Source organism: Hemiscyllium ocellatum, chromosome 14, assembly GCF_020745735.1.
Source record: "Hemiscyllium ocellatum isolate sHemOce1 chromosome 14, sHemOce1.pat.X.cur, whole genome shotgun sequence".
NCBI lineage: Eukaryota > Metazoa > Chordata > Chondrichthyes > Orectolobiformes > Hemiscylliidae > Hemiscyllium > Hemiscyllium ocellatum.
In genome coordinates, this window is record NC_083414.1 from 29,894,186 (window position 1) to 29,922,004 (window position 27,819).

The 27,819-nt window shown below is 40.8% G+C and overlaps 1 protein-coding gene across 1 annotated transcript in view; it reads right to left on the bottom strand.

The window, feature by feature from the left end:
• phf2 (PHD finger protein 2) overlaps positions 1 to 27,819 on the bottom strand; it is a 153,382-nt gene that overhangs the window by 92,921 nt on the left and 32,642 nt on the right. The window lies entirely within an intron of this gene.

Below are 27,819 nucleotides of genomic sequence, written 5' to 3' on the forward strand. Positions count from 1 at the left end.
CTACATTGGCTAGAAAGCAATTCTGGCCCCAATAGCTTAAATGGCGCGGCTATTGCTCGATTTTCTTATAATGTAAGGTTGCACGAGAATGGAATTATCACATTATATCAAAACCAACTCTACATTATTTCATTTGTAAATGTAGAATATATGAAATATTAGAAATGGAACAGAAATAGTTATGCTTTGTGGCTGATAGGTCACTGTTATAATATTAAACAATGAAATGCAATTCATGTTCTAACTGGTATGAACAAACCTCTTTGCAAACTAATGGAACCAAAAGGAATTTAAGGTTATCCAAATAGATAAGATAGCTGATACAACCTCAGAAATAATCCAAAAAAAAATGAAACAAAGATTTTAGCTCAAAATGTATAGCAGTTCATAGGAGTTTTGACCTGATTTGCACAAGCAGATGAAAATTGTAAACCCGAACATTCAGGAGGGCTGTGATGCTCAGAACTGTAGCTACTATTAAGAGGTAGACAGCAATATCATCTCAAATCAAATAAACTGATTTTCATTTATTTCCTCCAATTTCTCATTTCCCACTGAAGCTACAGTGCCCTCTGCAATAAAAGTTCCACAGTACTATACCTCAGCCACTGTATTTTTCTTTTTGTTTTAAAAGTCTTTAATGTTTATAGTCCTCAGTCCCACTAAAACATTATTTCAACCTCCAGTGCATCATCCAGTAAACCATTACTCATGTATACACATTGACAATGAATATTAGCAGACCACACACCCATCAAGGGTGTGACAACCAATTCTGACCTCAACCATTGTTGATGAATGAATAAAGCTAGGTTCAGGATATCTCATATGGGCTGCTGAGGAACTTGGAGTGGGAGGGTAAAGATCCAGTGGTCGTGGTCCAACTAGGGAAGAGATTCTGCTAAGGGAGTATCAACAGCTAGGAGCTAAATTAAAAAGCAGAACCAAAAACGTAATCATCTCTAGATTTCTATCTGAGCCACAAGCTAACTAGCACAGGGTCAATAAGATTAAACAGGTATATGTGTGGTTTAAAGATTTGTGTGGGAGAAATGGGACATTGGCACCAGTACAAGGGAAGAAGGAACCTGTTCTGATGGGATGGTCTTCATCTGAACCATGCTGGGACCAGAGTCCTAGCGAATCGCATAACTAGGGCTGTGGAAAGGGCTTTAAACTAAATCGGGGTGGGGGGGGGAGGCCTCAGTTACAGGGGAAGTTAGAAGACCCAAATTAAAGGAGGAGGTAAAAGTGCAGAACTCAGTAGAGGTTATTAAAATCTCCGGCACAGACACAAATAGAATAGAGCGTACAGAAAGGGTTAGCAATCAAACTTCAAGCACACTGGACAAATAAATGACAATAAGAGGAAAGACGGTTAACACAGGATTGAAAGTGTTATATCTGAATGCACGCAGTATAAGGAATAAGGTAATTGAGATTGTGGTGCAGATCGAAATTGGCAAGTATCATCATGGAGACATAGCTACAAGAGGATCAGGACTGGGAACTGAACATTCAAGAATGTACATCCTATCGAAAAGATAGGCAGGTGGGCAGAGGGGATGGAGTTGTCTTATTAGTAAGAAATGAAGTAGGGTCTGATGATATAGAATTTGTGTGAGTAGAACTGAGGAACTGCAAAGGTTTAAAAGAAAACCGTAGAACAGAGAACAGAACAGCACAGTACAGGCTCTTCAGCCCACAATGTTGTGCTGAGCATATTTCTTAATCTAAGATCGACCTATCCTATACACTCCTCAATTTACCGCTGTCCGTGCACTTGTCCAGCAGTCACTTATATCCCTAATGTCTCTGACTCTATTACCAGCGCTAGTAGTGCATTCCATACACCTACCATTCTCTGCGAAAAGAACCTACCTCTGACATCTCCCCTACCTTCCTCCAATGACCATAAAATTCAGACCCAATTTCTGCCCTGGGGAAAAGTCTCTGGCTATCCACTCTACCTATACCTCTCATTACCTTGTACACCTTTGTCAAGTCACATCTCTTCCTTCTTCTCTCCAGTGTGAAAAGTCCTAGCTCACTCAATCTCTCTTCATAAGACAAGCCCTCCAATCCAGGCTGCATCCTGATAAATCTCTTCTGCACCCTCTCTGAAGCATTCACATCCTTCCTATAATGAAGCAACCAGAACTGGACACAATATTGCAAGTGTGCTCTAACCACGGTTTTAGAGAGCTGCAGCAAAACCTCGCAGCTCTTAAACTCAATCCCCTGTTAACAATATGCCCTCTTAACAATGCTATCAACTTGGGTGGCAATTTTGAGGGACTTACCTACGTGGACCCCAAGATCCCGCTGTTACTCCAAACTGGCAAGAATGCTGTCTTTAACCTTGTATTCAGCATTCAAATTTGACCTTCCAAAATTAATCACTTCGCATTTATCCAGGTTGAACTCCATCTGCCACCTCTCAGCCCATCTCTGCATCCTGTCAATATCTGGTTGTACCTATAACACCACCAACCTTGTCATTGGTAAACTTACTAACTCACCCTTCCACTTTTTCATCTAAGTCATTTATAAAAACTACAAAAAACAGAGGCCCAAGAACTGATCCCTGTGGGACACCACAGGTCACTGACCTCCATGTGGACTACTTTCCATCACCTACCACTCGCTGTGTTCTTTCGGCCAGCCAATTCTGTATCCAGACAGCCAAGTTTCACTGTACTCCATACCCCCTAACTTTCTGAATGAGCCTACTCAGGGGAACCTTATCAACTGCCTTACTGATATCCATAAATATCACATCCATTGCTTAACCTTCATCAACTTGTCTCATCACATCCTCAAAGAACTCAACAAGGCTGGTGAGACATGACCTGTCCTTTATAAAGTCATTGACTATCTTTAATCAAACTATGTTTTTCCAAATAGTCATACATCCTACCCCTCAGAATTCTTTCCAGTACCTTGCTTACCATAGACCTAAGATTGACTGGTCTGTAATTCCCAGGGATTTCCCTATTCCTTATCTAGAACAAAGGAACGACATTCACATCCCTCCAATCATCTGGTACTAATGCCGTGGAGAGTGAGGATGTGAAGATAGTTATCAGAGGAGCAGCAATTTCATTCCTCACTTCCGTAGTAACCTTGAATATATCTGGTTCAGCCCTGGGAACGTATCTGTCTTGGTGTTTCCCAGAACTTCCAGCACATTCACTTCCTTAATATTAATCTGTTCAAGCCTATTAGCCTGGTCCACCATGTTCTCACTATCAACAAGCTCCCTCTGTCTAGTGAATATTCGAGGAAAAAATATATTTAAGGCCTCCCCTACCTCTTCAGACTACAGGCATAAGTTCCCTCCACTATTCTTAATCGGCCCTATCCTCTCTCTGATCATTCTCTTATTCCTCATGTAAGTGTAGAATGCTTTTGGGTTTTCCCTAATCCTTCCTGCCAAGGCTTTCCCGTGCCCCCTATTAGCTCTCCTCAGTCCATTTTTGAGTTCTTTCCTAGCTACCCTGTAATCCTCTAAAGCTGTGCCAGATCCTTGCTTCCTCAACCTTAAGTAAGCTTCCTTCTTCCTCTTGATGAGAAGCTCCTCTTCTCTTGTCATCCAAGGCTCCTTCACCTTGACATACCTTGCTTGTGGGACAAAGTTATCCCAAGACTTGTAACAAGTGCTCCTTAAACAGCCTCCACATTTCTGTTGCACATTTCCTGTAAAACAATTGTTCCCAATTTATACTCCACACCTCCTGTCTAATAGCAGTATAATTTCCCCTCCCTCAATTAAATACCTTCCCATCATGACTGTTCCTATCCTTCTCCATGGCTATGGTTAAGGTGAGGCAGTGTGGTCACTGTCACTGAAATGCTCTCTCACCAAGATATCTGACACCTGGCCTGGGTCATTGCCTAGCACCAAATCCAAATGACCCCACCCCCCGCCACCGCTTTCCCCCCGCTCCCAGTTGGCCTATCTAATATTGTATCAGGAATCTTTCCCGGAGACACCTAAAAAATAGGCTCCAGCCAGACCATCTGCACTATGAAGTTACCCATAACAACAACTCTGCTAAATCTACATCTTTCCAAGAGCGCGATTCAATCTGCTCTTCCATCTCTCTGCTGCAATTGGGGGGCCAGTAGAAAACACCCAATAAAGTGACTGCTCCTTTCCTGTTACTGACTTCCACCCATACTGACTCAATAAACAAATCCTCCTCAACAACCTCCTTTTTCTGCAGCTGTGATGTACTCTCGAATTAATACTACTCTCCCTCCTCTTTTACCACCCCCCCACCCTGTTCTTTTAAAAAAGATCTAAACCCTGAAACATCCAGTAATCATTCCTACCCTTGTGAAGTTCATGTCTCTGTTATGGCCACAACATCATAGTTTCAAGTACTGATCCATGCTCTAAGTTCGTGACTCTTATTCTTGACACTTCTTGCCTAGAAATTGTCACACTTTAACTCATCCCTTTGCCCAATCAACTGTGTATCCTTCCTAACAGACTGTCCACATTCTATTTCTGCCCAATCAACAACTACTCTCTCCTCTGATCTCTAACCCTGGATCCCATCCCACTGCCAAACTAGTTTAAACCTTCCCAAGACACAGGTAATATCCCAAAAATTCAAGAGAGGGAGGGGGCAGAGCTGAGAATGGTGGCCGTCACCAAGGAGAAGGTGCTAGAAAACCGAATGGTCTGAAGATGAAAAAAATCATCTGGATTAGATGGACTACACCCCAGAGTTTAAAGGGGAATAGCTGAAGAGATAGTGGAAGCGTTAGTGGGGATCTGTCAAGAATTGCTAGAATCAGGGAGGGTTTCAGAGCACTGGTAAATTGCTAATGTGAGACCCCTGTTTAAAAAGGAAATAAGGCAAAAGAGGAAAAATTACAGATCGATTAGCCTAACCGTGGTCATGGGTAAGATCTGGAATCCATTGTGAAGGATGAGATTTCTGAATGGTAAAATAGAACAAAGTCAGCATGGTTTCATTACATGGAACTCATGCCTGACAAATCTGCTAGAATTCTTTGATTAAGTAACAAGCAGGTTAGACCAAGGAGAGCCAATGGACGTTATGTACCTGGACTTCAAGAGGACTTCAACAAGGTGCCGCACAAGAGGCTACTGACTAAGATAAGGGCCCATGGTGTCAGAGGCAAGATGCTAGCACGGATACAAGCTTAGTTGTCTGGAAGAAAGCAGAAAGTGGGGATAAAAAGGTCATTCTCAGGATGGCATCCACAAGTGGTGTTCCGCAAGGCTCAGTGTTGGGACCACAACTTTTCACTTTACATATTATTTATCAAGATGAAGAAACTGAGGGTATTCTGGCTAAGTTTGCAGACGATACAAAGATAGGTTGAGGGACAGATAGTAATGAGGAGGCGGGGAGACTGCAGATGTATTTGGACAAAGAAGTGGCGGATGGAGTACAACATGGGAAAGTGTGAGGCCATGCACTTTAGTAGGAAGAATAGAGGCAATTTTCTAAATGGGGAGAAAATCTGATGTGCAAAGAGACTTGGGAGTTCTAGTCCAGGATTCTCTCAAGGTAAACTTGCAGGTTGAGTCAGTAGTCAGGAAGGCAAATGCAATGACGGCATTTATTTTGAGAGGACTTGAATGTAAAAGCAGGGATGTATTTCTGAGGCTCTATATGGCTCTGGTCAGACCACATTCGGAGTTTTGGGCCCCATATCTCAGGAAGGATGTATTGGCCCTGGAGTGTGTGCAGAGGAGGGTCACGAGAATGGTCCCAGGAATGAAAAGCTTAACATATGAGGAACGTTTGACGACCCAATAGGGTTTAGAAGGATGAGGGGGGATCTAATTGAAACATACAGAATACTGAATGACCTGGACAGAGAAAATGTTAGAAATATGTTTCCATTGGTAGGAGAGACTAGGACCTGAGGGCAGAGCCTTAGAGTAAAGAGAAGATCTTTCAGAACAGAGTTAAGGAGAAATTTCTTCAGCCACAGTGGTGAATCTATGGAATTCATTGCAACAGAAGGCAGTGGAGGCCAGGTCACTGAGTATATTTTAAGACTAAGATAGATAGATTCTTGAGTATCAAGGGAATCAAGAGTTATGGGGAGAGAGTGGGAGAATGGGATTGAGAAACTTATCAGCCATGATTGAATGGCCGAGCAGACTCAATGGGCTGACTGGCTTAATTTCTGCTCCTACATCTTATGCCAATACTGGTCAAGAGTAGAAATCCTCCACCACTGCCAAAAATCACTGGACAGTGGAAGTCAGGACAAAATCCACTGACTAGTTTTTAAACTGTTTTTCTGAAAAAGCAGGAAAAGGGGTATACAAGCAAGGACCACTCCAAAGGTATCACTTTAATCCTCCCCACCTGGCCTGCAATACTCATTCCTACTCCTCCTCCATGATGTGCCTGATCCTTTCATTCAATGTGGCAGGGACTTACTTCACTCCATTTACCATTACACATCTTCATGGAGATGCTTGCAATCCCAGCAGCATCCAATACTGGCAATTCTTGGACTGCTGGAATCTGACTGGCTGGCAGCCCTCAGGGGTGGGACTTCTTGTTATTAGGAGGCAGAAGTCTGACCCTCAGCCTTTTTACGCTGCTTTCGTGGGTTAGTGCCATAGAACAAGTTTTTTGCAGAATGGTCTGTTCTGCCCCCTGAAGTCCAGCCCTATAAGTCACTGAGGAAGAGGTAATACCTGTATTCAGACATAAAACATAAACAGCAAACATCCTGTATGAAACTATGCAAAATCTAATTTTATGTGCATATTGAGCAAAAATGAATGACAGAAACAAAAGATCATTCTTTTTCCCTGCTAATGTGTTTCCAATGTGCTCCAATTGTGATTGACATCAGCATTGTTGAGGAAGTGATAGGTTTCGATTCAAAAGATTTGTATAACCCACCAACCTTGAATTCCCTGACATCCAGGCTGAGTCTGATTTATGAAAACAAGTCCCCCACATGACAGCCAGGACTGAAGTGGGTAAAAAAAAGAGTGAAGGTATCCGATCAATGACAGGGCTGTAAATTTTGTGCTTGTAACAGGGGTAATGTGGTAGAACAGAGGGACCTAAGGGTTCAGATTGATAGTTCTTTGACGTTTGCATCACATATAAACAGGGTGGTTAAAAAGTGTTTAAAACGCTTGCCTTCATTGCTCAGTAATTTTGGTACAGGAGTTGGGAAGTCATGTTGAAGTTATACAGGACATTGGTGAGGCTTCTTCTGGAGTACTGCGTCCAGTTCTGGTCGCCCTATTATAGGGAGGATATTATTAAGCTAGAGACAGTTCAAAAGAGATTTACCAGGATGTTGCTGGGTATGTCAAGTTTGAGTTATAAAGAAAGGCAGGATAGACTGGGACTTTGAGGTTGAGACATGACCTTACATAGATTTATAAAATCATGAGGGTATAGACAGGATTAATGGGAGGCGTCTTTTCCCTAGAATGGGGGATTTCAAGGCAAGGGGGTATATTTTTAAGCAGAGATGACAGTGGCTTAAAAAAGACATGAGGAACATTTTTTTTTACACAAATGGTGGTTCATGTTTGGAATAAACTTCCAGAGCAAGTGGTGGATGTGGGTATAATTACAACTTTCAAAAGACGCTTGGATAGATATATGAATATGAATGTTTTTGGAGGGATATGGCCAGAAGCAGGCAGGTGAGAACACTTTAATTTGGGATCATGTTCAGCGGTATGACACAAGGATTGTAAGTCAAATACAGAATCAGAAGATGCACAAGTTGTCAAGAAACTAGAGATTGAAAGAAAAAGAGAGATTGAGAGAGTGAAAACTGAAGGGAACTGCACTTCAAATCTCAGCAAGACTGTAGTGATAGCAAGCTGCATGAAGCAATTGAGAAATAAAGAATGGGAGAAGATGAAGTTAAGTAAGGAGCTGCAGGAAGTGAAACAGAAGCTGGAAAAAGTAACATTCAAAGCAGAAGAGCAGGAGCAGAGAAATCAGGCAAACAGAGTACACTGGAAACTGTTTAGACTCAGTGCGATAAAGCATACCAGGAGGCACCGTGCATGGTCAGTGATCAGGATGCAGCCCAAAAAGCTGTAGATGAGCTGACCAAGAAATACAAAAACCTACAGGTGATGCTCAGAGTCCTGAACCAGGCAGGTAAAGCAAAACAAAGAGAGGCCGCACTGATGACCATTCGAAATGCCAGTGCGAGGTTGAAAAATTAACGGGAATGATATGCACATTTTGGAAAATATGGTCAGATGGGGGCAGCGATTATGGGTTAGATTGGGAGGAAATGGAAGAACAAGCCCATAGAAATTGCAAGAGCAGTATATCTGTGTACTGCCACCTCCCTTTCTGGAGTCCGTAGATCCCTCAGCACCCCCCAGGATCTTATCCTATCCCAATGAACCCACTGACCAGAACCCATTAGAACGGCCAGAACAATAATTCAATTATTTATATAACGCTACTTACAGTGGCACAATTGCTGGAGACAGCAAAAACGTTCCCTGTATTTGAGCCCATTTCTGACCCCCATATGTTTTTTGACAGCACCCACCAAGGGTTACCATGGCTTGATGATGTCAAGAAGGCAAAATTAATGCTAATGTTCCTCAGCTCTGACTGCAAAACCCTCTGCCGCAACAAAACAGTCAAAATTGTATTCAAAAATGTACAGGCTGCACAAATGAAGCAATGGGAAAGTGAACCAGGTAGTTATGAAGTAGGGCAGTGGATGACATTACAAATTTTCCAGCCAGGAACACTCCTCACCCCAGATATTCAGGTTCCCACTCTGTGGTGGACAAGGCCAGTCCCACCATGTACAGAATTTTGCAAGATCCAGGAAAAGCTAGGTGGCACTACATAAATCAGTTAAAAGCCTACAGAGCCCAAAGAAACAGCCACCAACTTCAAGAGCTTCTTGGTGAACTGGGGAAAGCATTCTGATCCAGACCCTGGACCAATCCTTGATCTAGACCCCATCCAAATTCTCAATCCCGATCCAAGACCAGTCCCAGTTACCAATTCAGATAAGGATCCTGGACACTGTCCCTCCTAAGGCTTCAACCTTGGGAAGTGAACCACAAGCGGCCCCCACCAATTCTGGCCAGAAGAGGCAGGTTTTGGTGCACAATAGCCCCATTAGATACAGTCCGCCCAAGCAACACGCACGCATACAAACCACACACCAATAGTAGAGTATGGTAGACAGCCATTATCACCATTTTTGTCTTTTAGGCAATTTTTAGCCTTTGGCTATTTTTCATCACCTCATCCTCATCTTATTCAAATCAAAGGACATTTTATCTTTTAGCCATCTAATCTTGTCTTCGAAATATTAATCATCTGGATGTCTGACAATGCCAACACATGAACCTGCTTCTGACTCCTGTTCTAGATTAACCAATGACATGTCCAAATTCAGCACTGACACACAAGCATTTGACTGGCAAAACAGGAATTGAGAGAATTCAATAAAACCAAGTTTTGGGAAATTTCTCCGTAATGACAACATATAATTGAATAAGGTGAGAGCCCATGGTGTTTGAGATGAGCTACTGGCATGGAGTTAGGAATGGCTATCTGTCAGAAGGCAGAGAATTGGGATAAAAGGTTCTTTTTTGGAATGGAAGCTGATGACAAATGGTGTTCAGCAGGGTTCAGTGTTGGGCCACAGCTATTCACTTTATATATTAACGGTCTGGATGAAGGGACTGGGAGCATTCTGGCAAAGTTCGCCGATGATACGAAGTTTGGCAGACACGGCTAAGAGAGAGTCCGGGGTAAGTGGGGTCGAAATGCCCATCAGCCATGATTAAACGGCGGAGTGGACTCGATGGGCCGAATGGCCGTACTTCCACTCCTATGTCAGATGGTCTTCTAATCTGCTGGTCTACATCATTGGCTGGAATGCCAGGATGCAATTGTCAGAAATGCTAATTGGGCAAGTATACGCATATCCAGGCTCTATGTGGTTCTTCCCATCCAGAGTCAGGTGAATGTAAGGATGTTGTTATGTGGATCCATCCAATAAACCCATGATATTGGAGTGTAACAACTGGCAGGTTGTGTGAAGGAAGTCAAATGAGAGCTCAGATTACTGCTACCTGAGCACAGACACCATAGATGACTGGTGGAGTTTTTCACAAACAGATGTGCAGAAATGAGGTATCTGGCCACCAGACAAAGAGCAATCACACCCTGAGAATGTCATGGGGGAGCTATGTCCTACATGAAATTTGAAATGGGCTAATATGAGCCAGAAGTGCACACTTTTAACCGAGGACTATACTAGGATCACAAAATAGGGTGTATTTGAAACACACAGCCAAAACCCTGTATAATAACATGCACTACGAATCGGTACCAGCGGTATTAGATATATTCGGAACCCAGATGCCAGAGTGACACCTTTTCCAACTTCAGAAATTATATTTTTGCTTGACCCATCAGCTATTAGAATGGAAAACTGGGATTGACAGAGGGAAGCCCAGACCCAGGCCAATGGGTGTAATAAAAGAGATCTGTTGCAAGATTTGGCAATAGCTTACACAGCATAAGTGTCCACAGTTAATACCTTGACTTGCCTAATCTGAATAAGGTCAGACTTTTAACACAGCAAATTAAAGAGTTGGACAGTCAGCTCGATGCCCCGGGGAAATAAATGATATCAGGCAGACCAACATCTGGTAATGATGCTAGAAGGCCCATAAATGGGATTATCTGGGAAAAGACAGATGAAGACAGTGGGTAAGAGAAGAGGATCCAGGGCAGCATCTCTGTCCAATGGATGATAAAACAGTTGAGGGACAACCTTAAGCAGGTTCCATAGAGATGTACAAGATGGAAACAGACCCTTTTGTCCAACTTGTCAATGCCAAACAGATACCTTAAACTAATCTAGTCCCATTTGCCAGCATTTGACCTATATCCGTATAAACCATTCTTATTCATATACCCATCCAGATGTCATTTCCTGGCCAAGCAAGTAGAGCACTTGTTCCATAGGAACAGACACCCCAATTTTCTTATTATCAATTGCACCATTGACAAGGTTTGATTTAATTGCAATTGTAAGGGGTCCCTAGGAAAGGCTACAGGGATGGTACTGGGGATTCTGATCAAAATGGATTACAAGTCTTCAAGATCGAAAATTTCAGCATTATCCGAGAGGGAGTATGGTTATTGTTGAGAAAGAGGGAAACTCTGGATAAATGTCAGCAGACATTTGTGTGTTGAACTGTGTGCCCATTCCCCATATATCTTTGTGTGTGTTTTTGGCAAACACTGTTCTAAACTGTACTGTGGAGATTCTGGAGCCTGAACAGAAATGCCACCAAAGTAGCATCATAAGTTCCATAAAACACTGCCAGAACTGGACCATCACATATAACATGCAGAACGCCACCATGGTATTAGGTCACACACACCAACCAACACAGGTCTGATTGAGCTCACAGACATCCATAGGAGGAGTGAGATCTTTGACAATGTCAGTGATGAGCTCAGACAAACCTTAGGGCATTATTGGGAGAAAGATGACATTGGCATGAGTTTCTATCAGAAAAACTACAGCAGGCCCAGACACACTTGGCAAACACATACAAAGTTTTACTAATGTTATTCAACAGACAGAGCAAATTCTAAACAGTATCAGGGAAATCAAAGTGACTAACTGGGGAGATGACTTCTGGGACTGGGGCTCAAATTGGAGATACATCCCTGAGTATATATTCTGTCATTCCAAGCTGTTTACTTTGATCCGCCTCACTGTCCTCACAGTTAGATTCGTCTGCTGGAAGAAGAAGCTCACCCAAAACTGACTATGGACCATGTGCTGCTACAGTGGGAGCTAAAAAATTAATTAACCCAGATTACATTGTGAAAGGATTATTTATAATTATTGTATGTATAAATTTTACTCTACTGGGTGCTGCTAAGCCCAAAGAGATTTGAGGTTTTAGACAGTGCATGTAAGTAGTGGCTAATTTTCAATTTATGTATTGTTATTTGTACACTGTACTGTGAAGCTTATTGATGTGCACATGGAAGATAGTCGATAGGGTATTGTTGTCTATGTACAATAGAGAGCCCAGATGCTCAGGGAGTTGAACTACCCATATGAGACTTGGTATGTGCCTGCACGAGAGCATGATCTCAGCCTGTAATTTTTGCAAGACACTTCAAGGTATCAATAGAAGGGAGTGTGCTTGAGTGACCATGGGCCCAAATTGGATATTCTAATTTGACCCATAGCCAAACTAAATTAAATAGCAGTCAGCAGCTATAGAAAACAATGGCAAAGAGGTTACAAAGCCTCAGAGGTAACCAGTTACAACCAGACCAAACATTTTGTATTGGAGGAGTATCAATCAGACTTCCTGGCACCTTGACTTTCAGCCAGTGCCTGAGGATGTGCAGTTCATGAGGAAAGCTCAGCAGGTCAGGCAGCGTCCGAGGAGCAGGAGAATTGATGTTTTGGGCATAAGCCCTTCATCAGGAATAGTAAGGTGACTAAAATCTTAGCCAAAATGTTATACTTTAGCTGTCAGAATTTTTCACTGAAATTATTTTTTCTTGTTGGCAAAAATTATTTTTAATAATGTAGCAACAGAAAATGTCTCTTTAATGCTTTACACATGGTCCCTATTGAAAATTTTAATTAACTAGCAGGGATATTTCATTTGCAATCTCTTTCAGGTTTTGCAAGTAACACTGGGTTGCCTCATTTTGTCTCACCCAAAACAAAATGTCCAATACGTGGTTGCTGCTGTAGAACTATGTGTACTGTATATCAGAGAGGGGCTTCAGACTATGTGTTCACATTAAAAAAAACTGGCATTCTATTTCATACAATCCTTGCTACATCAAATGGAAAAACACAATCATAGATATCTGCACTGTCCCTCTCTGAATCTCAATACCAGAATATGAAGACAGCCAACATCTGAACTTGCAACCTATTGACATCATAGAAGAGAGCTTGAAACCTGTAGTATTTTGAAAGAGCTTGGGGATTAAGAGTTGCAACCAAACTAGGAATGTCAAGACCTGGATGCACAGACAGGAAGAGAAGAATGCAAGGTTGAGATATGGAGCATTGGAGCATCCCACCGTTGGAACAAAAAAATGCAATAATACTGTTGCTTTTCAAGAAGAATACAGAGATTGTAATATGGCACATTATAGCCTGCATATAGGTAGCTGGATACATCATAGTGGATGTGGCCCAATTGAAAGTGCAGTTTCATATGTTTAGAAGAAACAAATATACTCTCCACTGACTCAGTGCTTACTATCAAAACCTGCAATAGCATGCCTAACTCGAGAAATCAGCACATGCTTAGCAGAAATTAAAAATTGATAAACTTCATTCTTTTTAACCTTGTATGGGCAATGTTAACATTGCTAGCCAGACCAATATTCATTGACCATCGCCAATTTCTCTAACAGGTACCAGCAAACCACCTTAATTAATCATGCAAGTTAATGTGACAGTAGTTCACCTGTTGAGAAGTTCAGAAGTTTGCCCCAGTGGCAATGATGCCATTTCAAATCAGAATGGAGAACCCCTACTTGTGTTACAGGAGTCTTAGTGAGTTATTGAACTACATCTTGGAGATAATATATTCTGCTTCCAGTGTGTGCTGATGATAGAGGAAGTGAATATTAAAGGTGGAGGATGGAGTCATAAGCAAGTGAGTTACTTTGTCCTGTATTGTCAAGCTTCTTAATCTTAGTGGCAATGCATTCATTCATTCAGGCAAGTGGATGTATTCTATCACAATCCTGACTTGTGCTTTATAGATAATTGAGAGACTTTATCAAGTTAAGTCGGTCAGTTACTCATTGCAGATGATGCACCCAATGAACAGTTCTTTTACCCACTGCATCATGCAGTGATCCAATTGTATCCAAATTGCTGAGTGATAAAGCTCAAAACCCTGATATTGGAGGTTTCAGAAATAGTAATTCTATTGCAAGTCAAGGGGATACAGTCAGATTCTGTCTTGGTGGAGATGAACATTGCTTAGTATGTGTGTGGCATGATTATTATTTGTCATTTATCAGCCTGAATGTTGTTGAGATGCTGTTGCATGCAGCAGAAACTTTTTTTAAAATTCAGACACAGGATGGGGGTGCCATGCCAGGATTTATTGCCCATTCTTAACTGCCCAGAAGGCAGTTAAGAATCTACCAATTGCTGTGGGTCTGGAGTCACATGTAGGCCAGACAAGGCAAGAATGGTAGTTTCCTTCCCTAAACGACATGAGTAAACCAGGTGGATTTTTCCAAGATTCAACATGGTTTCATAGTCATCCTTAGACTACTAATTCCCAATTTTTTTGTTTTATTGACTTCAAATTCCACCATCTACCATGGCGGGGTTCAAACCCAGGCCTCTAGAACATTACTTGACTCTCTGGATTAACAATTCTGCAATAGTACTACTCAGTCATTGCCTCCGCTGTGCTCCATTATCTCAGGAGTTGCAGGAGGAACTGAACACAGCGCTATTATCAGCTAAGATTCTCATTTCTGATGTTACATTGGACAGAAAGTCATTGATGAAACTGCTAAAGATAATCAAGCTTAGGTCACTGTCTCACGAAACCCCTTCAGTGGCATTCTGGTACTGAAACTAATTATCTCCTATATCCATAACCATCTTCCTTTGTGCTAGATATGACTTCCGGCAATGGAGTTTTCCCCGATTTCTAAGGCATTTTAATTTTATTAGGGTTCCTGAAGGTCATATTGGGTCAAGTGTTGTTTTGATGTCAAGGACAGTTACTCTTACCTTATCTCAAAAATTCAGCTTACTATGAATGATCACACCAAGATTGTACTGAGGTCTGGTGGTAGCTAGCTTTGGCAGACCCCAAATTTAGCACTGGTGACTATGTCTTTATTGTTCACATGCTACTTCACAACACTGTCATCAACCTGTCCACTGCCTTTATTGAAGATTGAGAGTGTAATAATGGCATGGTGGCTCATTGGTTAGCACTGCTGCCTCACAGCACTAGGGACCCAGGTTTGATTCCAGCCTCAGGCAACTGTCTGTGTGGAGTTTGCACATTGTCCCCGTGACTGCATTGGTTTTCTCCGGATTTTTCCCACAATCCAAAGATGTGGTCAGGTGAATTGGCCAAATTAAATTGCCCATAATGTTAGGTGCATTAGTCAGAGGGAAATGGGTCTGGGTGAGTTACGCTTCGGAGGGTTGGTGTGGACTTGTTGGGCCGAATGGCCTGTTTCCACACTGTAGGGAATCTAATTGGCTAAGCTGGATTTATCCTGCTTTTGATGGATAGGATATCTGTGAAAACTGTTTTATACACTGCCAAAACTTTTCTACTGATTCTGTTTTAATGAGCGCAAAGAAAGTAAAAAATTCCAAATGGAACAACAAATTACACTGCATGAGAACAGTGTTGAATGGTTGCCAATTGAACTCCAACAGATAGATTAGTTGGGCTCACAATGTATCTCACTTAGGCATGCTAGAATCTACCTGTATTCACTCACAAATCCTACACCTTTGCAAATAAAAAGGAACATATCCACGCATTGTACCTTTTTGAACTAAATAAAAGCTTGGGGCACAGTCATGCCCGAGGGATTCCCCATGGTAGTGGACTGACCAATTACTCTGGATTTCCCCAGTTTGAAATTAAACAAAAGCCTTGCGGTTAGCTGTTCCCTGATGCATGCACCATGGCAATGCTTCTACTAATCAGAGTTCAATTACCAACCTACTGGCGCCTAGTTCTCATACAATATAAGTTGTCACTCCCTTTGAGATTTGGTATTCTTGTAATTTTGCCCTGATGAGAGCAAATAGTAATGGTTTGGCAATATGTCTCTTTTTTTCAAAAATACTCAAGTTCCATATGACCAAGTGACTATTTAAACATAGCTTGAGGGAAAATAATTATTATATAAGCTTTATTTGAGTTACCCTTTCTGATCTAGCTTGAATAATGCTGTACTGTACTTAAAGTTGCATAGTATGAAAGGCAATAAGATGAATTAGCAGTTGATGTTAATTTATCTCTCACATCACTGATCAATCAATAAATATTTGCCAGAATAGGGTGGTCATCAAGCAACAACACCTTGAGATCTTCAATACTCTGGGGCACCACCAGAACAGAAAGACTTCGCTCTAATGCCCCATCTAAAAAAGATGGCACTCCTCAACAAGCAGCATTTCAAGTGCGCTCAGTATTCATCCTAAGAAGAATGAACAATCTTCCGTGCTTGACATGGAGGGGCTCATTTTAAACCTCCAAATATCAGCAGCTGGATATATAAAACTATCAATTATTTATCCAGCTACCCTAATACCATCCCAAATAGGGGGCATTTAGAACTGGCTTGGGCAAATGTCATGGGCACCTGTGTGGTAAGGAACGCGCAACTTCCTTAAAAGAACCTAGAAACTTTTAAGAAATTTCCTCAGCGAAAATGTACTAATTATTTCAAACTGAACAACATTTTCATTACCTACTGCAAACGGATAAAATATGACACAACTTTACCATTTCTATTTATTTCCTGAGGGTTTGTATTTTTATTTTGCAATGGTTAAAAACAGAAAATTCACCGAAATGCTTCTACAACAGTAGAGGTGGTGATAAAAGATTTTGTTCAGATATCTAAGTTAAAGATGTGTAATTCAGAAATTTCCTCCAAACCCGAATAACTACACAGTTGATTCAAAACTTGCCCTACTTACATTAACCTACTTACATTCTGTTGTTTTTTGTAGTCCTAAGAGGAACACAAATAAATGAAATGCAGCTGACACAACCTCTAACTGCATTACAAAACAGAAAACAATGCCATCCTATAATTATCCTTTATAGGACAGCAGTTGAATTGAGCATCCAGTTGCATATTGGGATATTGCCACACTCAGTTTGTGGTATTCCATGGGTCTGCAATCATAGACTTTGTTGAAAACTCCTTCAATGGTAACATCATAGCTATGTGAAAAACATTAATCCCAACCTTTGAGCAAATAACATTTAATCTAAAGAAAAGTGTTAACAAAATATCCAAGGAATGAAAAATTTTCTATCTGTACATTTAATCCTCTGTTGTGTATTTTTCCATTTGTATCACATTGAAAATCTTAAATAGCAGAAATTACAGTCACTGAGAAAATAGTCAGCAGCTGAAAGGATATGACATATTTAGAGCAGTTGGGTTTCAACTTTTTCTAAATTATTGAACCTGTTTTGGTACAGTTAAGCAAAATAGTTATACAGCTGCCTACTTCAGGTTTTTAAAAGTGCGATGTTGAACAATATGGTAGGAGCCATGTATAATTATACATTAAAAATATTTTTAAAATGAACTACCAGCTCCTGAAGGGTTAAAAATTTGCAACTCAATCTATTTTTCCACATGACCAAGTTCTACACATACCACTGAAAAATATAATGCTGGCCTCACATCAATGCCTGGGACTATTCCTGAAAGTTCCACCGTGCCTGATTCTCATTCTTTCCAATGAGAGTTGCACTTTGTTTGGTGCATACAGAATAATGTGCCACTCCCAGCCGCAAACACATTGAAAATATGACACAAAGTGTATCATTTTACAGGTGCTGCAGAATTGAATATGTATATCCAAAGGCAACTACGGCATATTCACATAAATTAAGTGATTTCAATGATTGATTGTATATGATGTAATCATGAAAATACAAAATAAGGGCAAAACATTTACTCTATTCATTTTACTGAAGAAAAAAGTAAAAGATAAATAGCAAATAGATCTTCTGAATTCTTCACTTGACAAAAAACTAAAATGGACATTTTAGTTGACCAGTCTATGAAAGGATGATCAAGCTATATATGAACCCTCCTTGCTACATCAAAATGACAATCTTATTTCCTATACTATCTACTCAGATTAAACTGCTAAATTTGGCTTGTTTTGCACTGCAAGTCTTCTTCCATAGTTCTCGGGATTGGGAACAACTTGTTTCCCCACCTGTTTGCTGGATGCTGAAAGGACTGATGAGTCCAATATGTGATCTGCAGATTCTGTCACATACAAGGCAGGTCCTGCTCGATGAACAAGTTACAACTGAAAAAAGAACATATACCCAACCAGATGCTTTTTAAAAGTTGCAATTGTACCAGCCTCCACCGCTTCCTCTGGCAGCTCATTCCACATACGCATCACCCTCTGTGTGAAAAAGTTGCCATTTAGCTCCCTTTTAAATCTTTCCCCTCTCACCCTAAATCTATGTCCACTAGTTCTGGGCTCCCCTAAAGCAGGGAAAAGACCTCATTTATTTGCCCTATCCACACATCTCATGATTTTATAAACCTCAGCCTCCAATGCTCCAGGGAAAACAGTCCAAGCCTATTCAGCCACTTCCAAAAGGTCACACCCTCCAACCCTGGCAACATCTTTGTAAATCTTTTCTGAACCTTTCAAGTTTTATAACATTCTTCCTGTAGGAGGGAGACAGAATTACACACAATATTCCAAAAGTGGCTTGATCAATGTCTTGTATAGCTGCAACATGACCTCTCAAGTCCTATACTCAATGTTCTGACCAATAAAGGAAAGCATACCAAATGCCTCTTCACTAGACTATCTACCTGCAATTCCATTTTCAAGGAGCTATGAATCTGCACTCCAATCCCTTTGTTCAGCAACACTCCACAGGACTTACCATTAAGTGTATAAGTTCCACCCTTTCCAAAATACATTACCTCACATTTATCTAAACTGCCGTTCCTCAGCACATTACCTCTGAGTACAGATAGGTCAATCTTTCTTTGCCGTCCACTACATCTCCAATGTTGATGTCATCTGCAAACTTACTAACCATACCTCCTGTGTTCATATTCAAATCATTTATATAAATGATGAAAAGCAGTGGACCCAGCATTGATCCCTGGCACACCACTGGTCACAGGCCTCCAATCTGAAAAGCAACCCTCCACCACCACCCTCTGTCTTCTACCTTCAATCCAGTTCTGTATCCAAATGGCTAGTTCTCCCTGTATTCCATGTGATCTAACCTGGCTAACCAGTCTACCATGAGGAACCTCGTCAAATGCCTTACTAAAGTCCACATAGATCACGTCCACTCCCTTCATCAATCCTCTTTGTTACATTTTCAAAAAACTCAATCAAGTTAGTGAGACATGATTTTCCACGCACCAAAGCCATGTTGACTATCCCTAATCAGTTCTTGCCTTCCCAAATACATGTAAATCCTGACCCTCAGGATTCCCTCCAACAATTTGCCTACTGTTGATGGCTCATAGAGTCACTGAATCATAGAAATGTACAGGATGGAAACAGACCCTTCGGTACAACTTGTCCATACCGACCAGATATCCCAACCCAATCTAGTCCCACCTGCCAGCACCTGGTCTATATCCCTCCATGCCCTTACTATTCATCCAGGTGCCTTTAAATGTTGCAATTGTACTAGTCTAATTGTACTACACCACTTCCTCTGGCAGTCCATTCCACACATGCACTACCCTCTGCATGAAAAAGTTGCCCTTTAGGTCCCTTTTATATCTTTCCCCTCTCACCCTAAACCTATGCCCTCTAGTGCTCGACTCCCCCACCCCAGGTACAAGACATTGTCTGTTTACCCTGTCCATGCCCCTCATGATTTTATAAACCTCTAGAAGATCACCCCTCAGCCTCCAGCGAAAGCTATTCAACCTTTCCCTATAGCTCAAATCTTCCAACCCTGGCAACATCCTTGTAAATCTTTTCTGAACTCTTTCAAGTTTATCGGACTACACATTTCCCGGCTTTTCCTTATCAACTTTCTTAAATAGTGCCTAGTCATGCATTATATTTTGCAAGCTAGTTTAGCTATGCACATATAAAATGATGCTTAATTTCTACAATAAATGTCCAAAGGAACCCAACATTGGCTTTATCATTGATTCCTATGGGAAACCATGATTCACTGCAAGTTACTTCATATAAAATCATAAAATCAGTCACAACTTTCAGTGAGGACTTGCTGCTATGACGTTCCTTCCCCAAAAATAGTGAATGATAAGCAATTAATTTAATTTGTCTTCTATGTCATTCACCTGTTGAGCTATTCTAGAGAATAGACTGGCTATTCTGGAAAGTCTTTGTTTCTGCTTTGAACACTGAAATAAACACAATCTAGGCAGTATTTTAAGAAGAAAACTGTCAAAAAGCATTAGTCAGATTCAGAAGGAGAATATAAAAAATAATTATCAGTTATTTTAATCAAGCAAGATGGCCAATGATGCATGGAAAATAGTTCTATTTCAATATTTTTGTATTATCAAATGCAGATGCATTGTATGAATTGAATTAACACAGTCGGATTTGTTGCTGTGTGTGATAACTAGCAGTTAAACTGCCTAAGTATTTATATCTATCATTGACTCACCAGATATGTTCTCATTTCTTTTTCAACAAAAAAAAGGCGAAGCAGCGATCAGGACCAAAGCCTTGCAAGCAGAGGTGAAGTCTGGCATGCCCGATTCAGGTCAGCAGCAGCAAAGGTGGCCAGCAAGCAAGCAGGAATGAAAGCATGCCCAATGTAGGGGAGAGCTAGCCCTCTTGGAGAAAGCCCAGCTTGGAGTGTGTGTAGGCCCATGGCTTAACAAAGGACTATAATGTTTGACATTTTAAATTTATTTCTTTATTGTTCTACTTCTGTGACTAACATTTTGTACTTAGGTACTGTGCACCTAAGATAGCACTGCATGTGGTGTATAGAATTGTACACTTTGCACTGTACTCATGTACCCTGTACTTGAGTACACGTGACAATAACATCTAAACATAAAGCAATGAAGAAACAGACAGACAAATAACTTTACACCCAATTAATGTTACAAGTGCATGGGCTTCTTGATTTATACAAAGATTGATTTCTATTTTCAAATCACTTTTACGTATATTAAAATAACAACATGATGCAAAAGAAAAACCTTTGGCGATGATCATCAAAAAAAACCTACAATTTTTGGACATATACTTGGATAAATTAGAACATCTGGTCATAACTTGAAAAATCAGGGTGATACAGCACAATAAAGAGTAAGGAGCAATTACAGTTAAGGAAACAGACAAGCATAACATTTGAAAACAACACCAATTTGTTGACCGCTATCAAGGATTGTGAGAATTGTGAGCCATGATCAACATTGTAAAACATGGTAGCTGAAGACAATGTCTCTTGGTCAAATATTGTGGTTAATTAGATAACTCCCAGATATTGCTGTTTCATTCCTTAATATCCTTTTTATGCAATGCAAGACAAAGCTAAAACAAATCATAAAGAAAAATAAAAGTATGTGAATGATCACAACAGTTCTCAAAGTCAACACAAGCAAATTAAATTTTAATATACATCTTCAAAGTTGAACCACCTTTGCCTTGACATCTGTAATAATATCTATTTACGTTCTAATTAGAATATCTCCTTTTGATTTTTGTCTATTTTTCAATCGGAGCCTCTAATATTTCTGTCATAATCCAATCTCTCAGGGAGGTTTCACTCAACTGGGCCAGACGGAATATATCTTTGGTTACAACAGGAAGTGAGTTAAGAGATTGCTGCGCCTTTGGCAATGATCTTTGAATGCTCACTGCCCACTGGAGTAGTGCCAGATGATTAGAGGGTGGCAAAGGTTATTCACTTGTTCAAGAAAGGGAATAGGGATAATCCTGGGAATTACGGACCAGTCAGTCTTACGCCAGTGGTAGGCAAAGTACTGGAGAGGATTCTGAGAGACAGGATTTATGATTACTTCAAAAACCATAGTTTAATTAGAGATAGTCAGTTTGGCTTTGAGAGGGGCAGGTCATGTCTCACAAGCCCTATTGAGGATGTGACAAAACACATTGATGAAGGTAGAGCATGGATTTTAACAGTATGTTTGAAGAAGTTCCCCATTGTATGCTCATTCAGAAAGTAAGGAGGCATGGGATACAGGGAAATTTGGCTGTCTGGATACAGATTTGGATGGCCCATAGAAGACAGAGGGTGGTAGTAGATGAAAAGTATTCAGCCTGGAGCTCAGTGACCAGTGGTGTTCCGCAGGGATTGGTTCTGGGACCTTTGCTCTTTGTGATTTTTATAAATGACTTATGTGAGTAAGTGGAAGAGTGGGTTAGTAGGTTTGCTGATGACATGGAGGTTGGTGGAGTTGTTCGTCGCATGGGACATTGACAAGATGCAGAATCTGGCTGATAAGTGGCAGATGGAGTTCAACTTGGAAAAGTGTGAAGTGATTCACTTTAGAAGGTTAAATTTGAATGTAAGATACAGGGTTAAAGGCAGGATTCTTGGCAGTGTGAGGAACAGAGAGATCTTGGGGCCCATGTCCATAGATCCCTTGAAGTTGCCACCCTGTTGATATGATTGTCAAGAAGGCCTATGGTATATTGGCTTTCATTAGCCAGGAGATTGAGTTTAAGAGCTGCGAGGTTAATCTGCAGCTCTATGGAGTCCTGCTTAGACCACACTTGGAATACTGTGTTCGGTTTTGGTCACTTCATTAAAGGAAAGATGTGGAAGCTTTAGAGAGGGTGCAGAGGAGATTTACCAGGATGCTGCGTGGATTGGAGGGCATGTCTAATGAAGAAGGTTGAGGGAACTAGGGAATTTCTCATTGGAGCGAAGAAGGATGAGAAGTGACTTGATAGGGGTGTACAAGCTGTTGAGAGGCATAATTAGAGTGGATAGCCAGAGACTTTTTCCCATGGCTGAAATGTCTATCATGAAAGGCATAATTTTAAGGTCACTGGAGGAAGGTTTAGGGGAGATGTCAAAGATAGGTTCTTTACACAGAGAGTGGTGGGTGCGTGAAATGCACTGCCAGCAGATACATTAGGGACATTTAAGTGATTCTTTTATAGGCACATGGCAGATAGTATAATGAAGGGTATGTAGGTTAGTCTGATCTTAGAGTAGGATAAAAGGCCAGCACAACATTGAGGGCGAAACGGCCTGTACTGTGCTGTACTGTTCTATTTTCTAACTGGACAAGGCATTAGTCAGACCTCAGCAGAAATACTGTATTCAGCTTTTGGCTCCAAATCTAAGGAAAAACATACTGGAAGCAGTCCACAGAAGGTTCACTAGGTTGATATGAAGGGGCTGTTTTCTGACAGGTTCAGTAGTTTAAGCCTGAATTCATTAGAATTTAGAAGAGTGAGAGGCGACCTTTTTAGATTACTTACAGTGTGGAAACAGGCCCTTCGGCCCAACAAGTCCACACCAACCCGCCGAAGCGCAACCCACCCATACCCCTACATTTACCCCTTACCTAACACTACGGGCAATTTAGCATGGCCAATTCACCTGACCCGCACATCTTTGGACTGTGGGAGGAAACTGGAACAACTGGAGGAAACCCACGCAGACACGGGGAGTACGTGCAAACTCCACACAGTCAGTCGCCTGAGTCGGGAATTGAACCCGGGTCTCAGGCGCTGTGAGGCAGCAGTGCTAACTACTGTGCCACCGTGCCGCCCACAACCTTATTGAAACATACAAGATTCTGAATGGATTCGACAGGGTAGAGGTGGTGAGGTTGTTTGCCCTCACCAGAAAATCTAGGACCAGAGTTCTTAATCTTAGAATAACAATTGCACATTTAAGACAGAAATGAGGAGGAATTTCTTTTCTCAAAAGGTTGTGAAATTGTGGCATTCTTTACCGCAGAAAACTTCAAGGCTGGGCCATTAAATATATCCAATGGTGAGATAGTCAGATTTTTAATCAGTAAGGGAATTAACTGGTTATAAAGGAAAAGGAAGGACAGTGGATTTAAAGATTATCAGATCAGCCATGATCTCCATTGAATTGTGGAGAATATTCAATAGGCTGAATGGCCTCCTTCTGCTTCTATATCTTATCATTTCTTTCTGCCTGTACTTTCCAACAAACTAGCTACTCTACATTTGTATCTTTCTATCTGTCTGGACAATCAATGGATGTAGGTCCTAATATTTTTACCATTGCATGTTACTGATTTCCACTGCCACGTTACTGATTTCCTTCATGTTATTCTTAAACATTTTTTCGCTTTGATGTAGGATGCATGTCCTCATTGTCTCATTGCTGTTTGTGCTACTGAAGTGTAGATTTGTTTTCTTGTCTGACACTTTGGTTTGCCTGCTGTGATCCATAACTGTCTCATCTCTTTCTGTCCACAATAGATTTCAATAGCAACTGAATCATATCTGTTTCCCTTCAATTCATACAGTCCTTTAGTGTTTCTAGGTCAGTAATATCTCTTTTGTTCCTTGAGATCACTCCCAATCTTTTCTGGCCATGCTTGTAATGTATAGCTCTGTGTGTGAGAGAGAGAAACTGGTGAGTTAACAGTTGAGACAAGTACTGAACAGAAGAGAATGTACAGTGGGTAAAAACAGGCAGAGATGAAGAGGAGATGGCTGAAAAATTAGGAGCAGAAGAGGAGATGACCATAAAAAAATTAGTGACATTTAGAAGAGGCAGGTATAGAAAAAGGCAAATGCAACAGAACTGGGCAGTGGGCACTGGCAAGGTTAGAACTCGATCAGAGGGTTTACAGCCAGTGTCCATAGCAGAGAAATCTAAAGAAGGAACATAATTCAACATGGATGTGTTCCAAAAATTTAACTGGTCAGGAGAGATAGAGAAATCAGGAATGCAGAAGAGTTATGCTAAAGCTAGAATGAAACCAAAGGAATAAAATCAGCCTCAAGAGATATTATAAGATCAGCAATAGTGAGTTGGATAAGAACAGCCAGGATAGAGCCAAAGTGAGAGGAAAGACACATTCTAGATAATATGCTATAACAAGCTGTGGATGACCATTGTGAATTAAAATAAATTAATTCAGTGATTAGTTAAATGGGCAGTGAACAAATTCCTTTAATTAATTGCAAAAAGTTAAAACTATGAAATTGTGGGTGTGCTTGAAACGGTCTCTGAATTTGTAGTGAAATCAGCTAGGAGACATAAATTAGTGAGTAGCAGAACCACTCGTGTTTCAAAGTGATATCACCAGCAGCTACACCGTTGCCCATTAAAAGTAACATAAGCAGGCATTACTCATGGTAACATTAGGATAATGCCACTGTAATGCAAGTATCTAATTATTACACAAAGTGTGTAGTAATAAGAAGCAAAGGTATTTGAATGACTTCAGAAACAGAAACTTTACAGTACACGAGGAGGCCAGTTGCTCCATCAAGTCTGTGCTGATAAAGTGCTATCTGGTCTAATCCCACCTTCTGATTCTTGGTCCATAGCCTGCTGTTTACAGCACTTCAACCATCATCTCCAGCTGTGTGAATGACTGGATGTTATCGACCTGGATTTCCAAAAGGTCTTTGATAAGGTGCCTTATGAGAGGCTGCTGAGTAAGGTGAGGGCCCATGGTGTTCGAGATGAGCTACTGGCATAGATTGAGGATTGGCTGTCTGACAGAAGGCAGAGAGTTGGGATAAAAGGTTCTTTTTTGGAATGGCAGCTAGTGACAAGTGCTGTCCCGCAGTGTTCAGTGTTGGGGCCACAGTTGTTCACTTTATATATTAATGATCTGGATGAAGGGACTGGGGGCATTATGGTGAAGTTCGCCAATGATACGAACTTAGGCAGACAGGCAGGTAGTACTGAGGAGGTAGGAAGGCGGCAGAAAGATTTAGACAGTTTAGGAGAGTGGTCCAGAAATGGCTGATGAAATTCAATGTGAGTAAATGCGAGGGCTTGCACTTCTGAAAAAAAATACAGGGACGGACTATTTTCTAAACGGTGAGAAAGTTTCTAAAGCCAAAGTACAAAGGGATCTGGGAGTGCTAGTCCAGGATTTTCCAAAGGTTGACTTGCAGGTTGAGTCCGTGGTTAGGAAAACAAATGTAATGTCATTTATCTCAAGAGGGTTGGAATGTAAAAGCAGTGATGTGCTACTGAGACTTTATAAAGCTCCATTTAGAATACTATGTCCAATTCTAGGCCCCACACTTCAGGAAGGACATCGTGGCACTGGAGCATGTCCAGTGGAGATACACATGGATAATCCCTGGAATGTTAGGCCTAACATACGATGAACGGCTGAGGATCCTGGGACTGTATTCATTAGAGTTTAGAAGGTTGAGGGGAGATCTGATAGAAACTTACAAGATAATGTGTGGCTTTGAAAGGGTGGATGCTGGGAATTTATTTCCGTTAGATGGGGAGACTAGGACCCGTGGGCACAGCCTTAGAATTAGAGAGGGTCAACTTAAAATGAAAATGAGGAGACATTTCTTCAGCCAGAGACTGGTGGGCCTGTGGAATTCATTGCCACGGAGCACAGTGAAGGCCGAGACGTTAAGTGTCTTCAAGGCAGAGATTGATAAATTCTTAATCTTGCAAGGAATTAAGCGATAAGGGGAGAGTGCAGGTAAGTGGCGGTGAAATGCCCATCAGCCATGATTGAATGGCAGAGTGGACTCGATGGGCCAAATGGCCTTACTTCCACTCCTATGTCTTATGGTCTTATGAATAGGGATTCAAGATCAACTCCTGTTTTCAGATAAAGAAAGGTTAGAGTTAACATGGTCAGGATATGCATATGCAGTTCAGACCTCATTATAAGTTTATTCACTGTCCTTATTTTTAGATATTTTCTAATCAACCAGTTCAGAGATGTTATTCCACACCAATGGAGCAGTAAGACTTGAACCCAGAATTCCAGGCTCAAAGCTGGGGACACTGCTGTTATGCCAGAAGAGCCCCTTAGTCTTTACTTCTCCACTTCTACTTTAAATTCCTGTGTCCACATTTAGAATGGAAACTGTTCCTGTTAACTACTCATGTTGTAATTAAAGCATTCCACCAGTGATGGCACTACAGCATCTGTACTGAATGATTTTACAATTTGGGTATAACAAGCTCATACACAAAATTTCCTTCACAAATTATAGGAATAGGAATTTAGAGTACGAAATAACCGCACAGAGGCCGGTTTCCAGTCACCAGTCACCCTTTATGTACTTGTGTATAGTACATTGGCTGTAGCCAGTCAGCTTGGAGTCAGTCCCCTGACCGAGGAGATTCTAATCTCCTGGTTGTATTGGTCAGCCAGAGCTTTCCTGAATGTCAGGCTAACAACACCAATCAAGGACCTTGCAGTCAACGAGGTCCACCTAGTTCCAATCAATACACGAAATAAGAATAGAATAATAAGATTTCGGTATAGAACTATTCAATTGATTAAGGAGTTACAATGGAAAATCACAAACATATTTAGTTTTCAGATGCGGTAGAGTTAGAAGGCAAAGAATAATTGGACCAGGTTTTGTGATCTAGTTTTTGTCCAGAAATTATTAATTGGTCATTTTTAAAATGATAAACTTAGATTTGATATTTTATCACTTAATTGTGGAGAGTTAAATGCTATGTTGCTTGCTAAAAACAGCATTAAATCAAATGATAGATGATGTATCATTCTATAGTTACATGGCTTAAAGTAAGCAAATGAAAATTAGGATTAAATTCTATATTGGTCAATTTCTTTTTAATATAATTCAAGATGTTTTAAAAATAGGAATGATAACAAAATAAGTTATGAAATATTCCCACCACATAAATAGCCCACATTTAACCTAAGCATTCATTTAATTCAGACAGATAGCACAGATTAGTATTACTGTCAATTAGAAAGTCACTGCTTACTGTAAGGAAAGTGAGCAAGACAGCAACAGTAATTCAGAAAGTAGTTTGCACCTCATTAATAAAAAAAAGTAACTTACATGATAATAACCCAACCATGGCAATCAGGTGCAGCTAAT